At 40.6% G+C, this 6,936-nt stretch overlaps 1 pseudogene; it reads left to right on the forward strand.

Moving 5' to 3' along the window:
- Nucleotides 1-6,455: 6,455 nt before the first annotated feature.
- LOC102857361 overlaps nucleotides 6,456-6,936 on the forward strand; it is an 18,190-nt pseudogene continuing 17,709 nt past the window's right edge.

A 6,936-nucleotide genomic window follows, 5' to 3' on the forward strand; every position in this document is an offset into this window, starting at 1 on the left:
AATAATAATAATAATAATATTCTAGAATGAAAAGAACTAATAAAAGCAATGTTTTAAACCAAAATAGAAGCTTATTGAAATTCAAAAGAACAAAAAAAGAAAGAAAAAAGAACAGTGATTTGATTCTTCTAAAAGCCGGTGGATTCCCTACCCCCCCCCCTCCATTTCATTGATACTGAATTTCAGCAAATAAAGTTACATTTTACTTGGAGTAAAAAAAGAGACACCAAAAGATCTAGGTCATCATTTCCTAATCCTTCTCAGTTCACCTGCAGTCACCAGTTTCTCTGCCTCCTCTACAACCAAGCTCTCTCAAATAATAGTCTCCATTTGCTGCCTTCCCCTCCTCACCTATCATTAGTCAGCTGAGTATTACTTCAATCATGCTTTCACCCACCATTACTCCTGTAATAAAATTGTCTGGGAAAAGTGTACCCTGGGTCTCCTAATTGCAAATTAGAGGGTGCTCATTTTACTGGCCTTCGCTCTGATAATCCACTTTTTTAAGTTTTTTGTTCCCTTAGCTTCTGTGACATCACACTGTTCACCTTCCTTTTAGCCTTTTCTTAGAATCTGCAAACCGAGCCCCCACCAAGTATTTTTGGCACCATGTTAGGTGCCTGGGATATAACGACTAAAAAAATGTGGTCACTGTTGTTTAAGGAGGACAGTCATTTTGTAACTCCTTCAGTTGTTTGGTTCGCTGCCTCTTTATTTATTTTTCAGTACTGGATGGGAATTCCCTTTAAAGGAAATTTGCTCTGAAAAGAACATCATCTGATTTGCTTGGCCTCGGAGATACTTCACCCAATTTCAGAGCATTCAAGAGAAGGGGGGGAAAACCTGTCTATGGAGATGGTGACTAAAAGAGAGTGAGTGAGTGAGCATCAAAGAAAACAAGACAAGAGACAAAGACACTAGTCCGCATCAGAAAGCAGCTTCAAGGATGGAACTTGCAAAAGTAAAGCTTACAGCAGTTCCTTAAAAGCAAATGCCAGGGCTTTCCCTTCTGTTTGATCTATATTCACTCTCATCACCACATTGTAAGCCTTTGAGAATTTTTGCTTTCCAAACCCTGCATTGAACCCTCCCCAGAATATTCTACTGAGAAGATAACATCTACCTTTTCTGCTTATCTGTTTCACATCGTGTTCTTTGGGTTGTGTCTCTCTTGAAAGGATAAAACCTTACTCCTGTGAGTATCATGTTAATTATCAGCCAGAAGGAAAAGTCACTTACTGGGAAGAGATAAGGATTAGAAGGCCAAATTGAATTGGCAAGAGTTCGAAGAGATTTAGATATGTGAAAGGTCCCCTTAAGTGTTAGAGGTCAAAGATGTCCCTGAATCACAGACAATAGGACAGACCCAGGCAACAACCTCTCTCCTTGAGATATCTCTTGGAATGAGATCAGGTTTATATATAAGTGCCATATAGTTGTGAGGTTCAGTCAAATGACTCCCGCTCGTAGTGACCCTCGGAACCACAGATGGAACCTCGCCCTGTCCTGCACCATCCTCATCCTCTCTCTTCTCTGCTCAAGTGCATCATTGCAGTCTCTGTGTCGATCTATCTTGGTGAGGATCTTCTTCTCTTTTTCAGACCCTCTACTTTTCCCAGCAGGATGTCATTTCCCAAAGACTGGGCCCTCCTGAAAACATGCCCAAAGTTTATTGCCTCTAAGGAACAAATTGATTTTATTTTTGTTCTCCATTTGTGTTTTAATAAGGTTTTCTTGACATTTCCTTTTGTTTGACCTATGCTAAGAGGAACCAGAGAAAGGGACTTTTGTCTACATGTGCGATTAAGTTTCAAAGGGAAGAAGTTTACCTCTAAGGTCAGTGTGGTGAAGGGAGTGGAAATTGGGGAGAGACCACAAAAAGAGTCCTATCAGAAGTGTGTACTTGAGGTCACTGGGTGCTGTTCCAGGAAAGACTTCTCTTCATTTTAGTCTTAGAAGTCGGGTTTTAAATTGTTCCAGAAAGTGGCATTTCTTTGTATTTCCCTCACCACCTTCCCCTTCTCTTCACTACATATGTGGTCTCCATGGACCACACTCATGCTATGGTGGTTCTCGCACCAGGTGCTATCCTACTGCTGGATCTCCTCCCCGTGCTAATTAAAATCTAACCATTCAAGTTCCAGCCTACATACACTAATGTTTCCCTTCTGGAAAATATCTCAACACTTGATTACAAACTGACTTACATGTGAATTTAGGTTTTCTCCAATTTGGGTGAGAACATCGTAATAATGGGAATGTTGTGTTCCCTTCTTTCCTATTGTGTTGATGAAGAGGAGCTCTTCCTGGCTTAGTGGTAGAGGGAGACCTGGTGGCTAAGTGGTAAGGAATTGCACTGCCAACCCAAAGACATTTGGGTCAAGTCCACCAACTGCTCCACAGAAGAAAGGTTGTTAGTCTCTTCCCATGTGATTTATTGCCTCTAACAACCCACTGGAGGGTCTGTTATGAGTTAATTCCAACTTGGTGGTATATAAAAACACCAACAAATGAAAAGAACAAAGCAAACATCATAAATAATTTTATTGTCATCAAGTCAGAACCAGTTCATAACTGACCTTTCCTTGTGTTGTTGAAGCTGTTAAAGAAAGTGTCCATCTTTATCTCAAGGAGTAGCTGGTGGATTGCAGCCAGCAGAGAAGTGCGACCTTTGGGTTAGCAACACAACTTTCTGTAGATCATTCAGTCAAAAGTCATTGCTGTGAAGCTGGGACTGAGACATAGCTGACCTACCAGTGGGTGTGCAGAGGCTGTAATTTGTATGAGAGGAGATTTGTATATTGTATGAGAAGAGATTGTCCATCTTACTCCAGCTGAGCCCTGGTAGATTCGAGCTGAATGTCTTTGGGTTGACAATGAAGCTTCTTACTACCAGGCCAGCAGTTGTGATCAAATGTGTAATTTTCAAGTAAGAAAGGCACAGAAGTAGAGGAGCCAGGAGGCAAGAGAAAGGCTACAAGCTAGGAATTTTGAGCAGTATCTTACAATGACAAGAAATTGGAGGGGTGGTATAAGCCTGGACAGTATAGTACCATAAAACCAAACACCACCATTGAGTTGATTCTGACTCTTCGCAATCCTCTATTGGGTTTTCAGACTGTTAAGTTTTAATGGTAGGAAAAACTGCTCCATTTTTCTCTCATTTAGAGAGTAATACAGAGGGTCCTAAAGCCATCATCTTGGTCTCTTTATTGAGGAATAGTAAGTGCTTTATTATCTCAGATCTAGAGCTCTGTTCCAGTTAGAAATTTAAAAGTCCTTCTAACACACACAGTTTTCACACTGAATTTGCCCAAAGTTTTCATTGTCAGGCCAAACTTATTTCCATTTTGTTCAAAAGTGTCTCTCAAGAACAGCATCAATAATGAATCTCAGATAGGCCTAGTCCATCTCCATAAATCATTCAGGGACAGAGGTCAAGAGAGGGTATTCCTTTGGTATTATTGAAGGCAGATTGTACAGTTCAGGCCCCATTAGTGAGCACAAAAGGACAGCTATAAAATATTCATAGACTGTGGTACATTGCTTGGGGACCCACAGCCTGCAGGATCATATTAGGGGGAACAACTCGAGGTTGGAGGCCACTCCCTGAAGCTCAGAAGCTTATTTAGTTCATTACCAAATCTGACTTAGAACTTAAAGGGATGCTTTGAAACCACAGGATAAAAGATGGAGCAAACTGGGGGTAAACTATTTTGCTTAGGGCGTCTAGCCTAAGGAGAAGCATCTGATTCTGCCACCCCTACCTACCCAACACCATCCCTTCAAGGATGTCTTTCCTGAGAATGAGGAAAACCCTTTGAAAGATGCTGGATAAAATGGAAAGAAAAGAAATGTGGCAGAAACCTACCCAGGGAAGTAATCTCTACAGAGAAAGGCACACATCTTCCTTTTTAAATTCTTGATATTTATTTTTTTATATTACTCTGATTTATTTACAAAGTTTGAATACATTGCTTTTCACAAAAGATCTCTCTTATTTCCTTCACCCCACCCACTGATCAGATTGTGAAACCCAATACTCTTAACCGCCCCCCCATCCTCACCTTTCTATTTGCTCCCTCCTCCTCACCTTGGATCATCATACTCATTCTACAGTAATGGTTTTATACCGTATTTGTCCTTGTGGGACTGAGTTCATTCACTCAGCATAATGCTTTCCAGTTCCTCCCAAGTTATGTAGTATAATTTACTTATATTTTATAGTAATTATAACTTGTTTTTTATTTAATCTATAGCCAATACCAGGTACTTGTTTGATCAGAAAGCAAAAAATGATTTTGAAAAAGTTAACATTTGAAACTAATTATGCTGCTAAGATGGAAGAAAATATTCATAGAGTTCTTAACTTTGCTAACTGGGTAGGTAATTAAGTTCCTGTTTTTCCAAGGAAGTTGTCACATAACTACAGGTGCAGGTGGGTGGGGGTGGAGCCCTGAGCCTAAGAGGGGAGAAAGAAGGAACGTTCTGAGTCACCTCAGATTCAGATCTAGACAGTGGCATTCAAGCAGGAAGTGTGAGGGTGTGGGTGCCTAAGTCCTGATCCTGGAGGGAAGAGAAAGGCTGGGGAATGGCACACAAGCTAGTTGTGGTGCTGGACAAGAGTACTGAACATACCACAAGCTGTCACTGGAAAGAGTGAAACCAGTTTGCTCCTTGGAGGCAAGAATTTTGAGGTTCCATCTCACATACTTTGGGCATGTTTACAAAAAAGACCAATCCTTAGAAAAGAACTTCATGCTTGAAAGGGTAGAGGGTCAGTGAAGAGGAGGAAGACCCTGGACTGAGGTGGATTGACACAGTGACTGTGGCAATGGGGTAAAGTGTGTCAGAGATGGTGAGGTTGGTTCAGGATTGGGCAAGTTTCAAAGACATCATGTGTACCGTCTCTGTGGGTCATAGTCGACTTGATGGCTCAGGACAACACAATGGATTTTGTGTGTGATTAGAATGTGAGTACTGGGCATGAAGTGGTTAAAGAGGAAACCCAAACCAACTGAGACCGGGGGGGTTCTCTAACAACAACACCCAAGAGAGTCACAGGGTTCATTTTTCTATGCCACGAAGGGTGACTTTTTACAGCTGGGATCCAATCTGGGAGCTATTTTACTCAGTAGACAGCCAGGAGCTATAAAACCCTCCCAATGCCACAGTGTGACTCAGAGGCAGCTGAACGGACAGGGAACAGAGGAGGGACAGCTGCCGCGTGTCTCACACTTTTGCATAATCTATGGGAGGAGGGTGAAACCTCCTTATACACATAGAGTGATTTAACCACCATTCACTATTATAAATTCCAGACAAATGAAAGGCTTACATAAAGAACTTGGGGTGGGGTGCAGTGAATATTGGCTAATCTCATGCAAAGAAAGAAGTCATCAGTATTAGTAATGCTAGTGAGACACTTGCTAAAGTGAAGGCAGATCACATCTTTGGGGTCTGTGGAATTTTAGAAACTTACTCTGAACACAATACTATCTCTTTAAAGAAAGGATAAAAATAGGTCACTCAGAAAACAACATTTTCTTATGTTTAAAAATTAAATAAATAGAGATAAAGAGGGCAAGCAACCAATTGGGATGTTTTCACACTGTAAGATATTGTTGTTTGTGTCAATGCTCTGGTTTCTGTAAGGTATTTTTCCAGTAGTGGTATAGTTGGGTCAAATAATTCTATTTCCAACTTTTTGAGAAAGCACCAGATCACCTTCTGTCATGGTTGTGCCATTTTCTATTCCCAGCAGCAGTGTATAAGAGTTCTAATCTCTCCACAGCCTCACCAACATTTATTATTTTGCTGGCCTTTTGACCTTTGCTTTTGTTGCTGGGGTGATATTAGTAAGATGATATCTTATTGTTGTTTTGATTTGAGTTTCTCAGTTAGCTAGGGATTTTTAACTTCATGTGTTTGTTTGCCATCTGAATGTCTTGTTTGATGAAATGCCTATCCATATCTTGTGCTCATCTTGTAATTTTCTTCTTGAGATGATGGAATATTCTACAAATTTTAGACATGAGTCCCTTATTAGGTATGTCCTTGCCAAATATTTTTTCCCAGTCTGTGAGTTTCCTTTTTTTACACTGCTGGAGACATGTTTTTGTTTTGGGGGTCTTTTTGTGGGGTTTTTGTTGTTGTTGTTTTAATTATAAAATAAGGTTGACACAAAGGCAGGGTAAGGGAGAGATAATAAAAAAAGAGTGAACAGATAATGAATACTGTACTGGAACAGATGAAGGAAAGGAGTGTTGAAAAGAATGTATGATTAGGCATTGTGTGTATGACAGTTAACAATGTGGAACAAGAAGGTCCTTACACAGTGAACTGCAGGATGGTGAAGAGAGAGAGAAGGAGGGAAATGTGCTTCGGTGGAAACTCAATCTTTCTGTAAACTCTCATTAAAATCACAGTTTAAAAAGTGAAGAGGTGAAAACAATATGGCGGATGGTGAGGAGCCGGAGAAGAAAAGAAGGAGAATAGAGGAGCTGCTGGCTGAGAAAATGGCTGTTGATGGTGGGTGTGGAGACACTGGAGACTGGGAGGGTCGCTGGAACCATGTAAAGAAATTCCTCGAGCGATCTGGACTCCTCACACACCCCGATTTTGAACCCAGGACTGAGCGAATCTCTCCAGTTTTTGTTAGAAACATGTAAAGTTCTAGTCACTGGAGCTTAGGATGTGAGCTCCTGAAAAACCTGGTATTGTCCGGTTTTAGACAGATTCATGTTATAGACATGGACACTTTAGATGTTTCCAATCTAAATAGACAATTTTTTTTAGGTTCACTCCACGATGCAGCCTTTGTTCTGGACTCCTGTCATGACAATAATACCTAATCACATATCCCTTTTAAACAGTTTTCTCCCTCATCTGTTTCAATGCAGTATATATTATTTATCCCATCTTTCTCAGTCTCCC

Source organism: Elephantulus edwardii, unplaced genomic scaffold, assembly GCF_000299155.1.
Source record: "Elephantulus edwardii isolate Elephantulus edwardi_28Jun2011 unplaced genomic scaffold, EleEdw1.0 scaffold00038, whole genome shotgun sequence".
Classification (NCBI taxonomy): domain Eukaryota; kingdom Metazoa; phylum Chordata; class Mammalia; order Macroscelidea; family Macroscelididae; genus Elephantulus; species Elephantulus edwardii.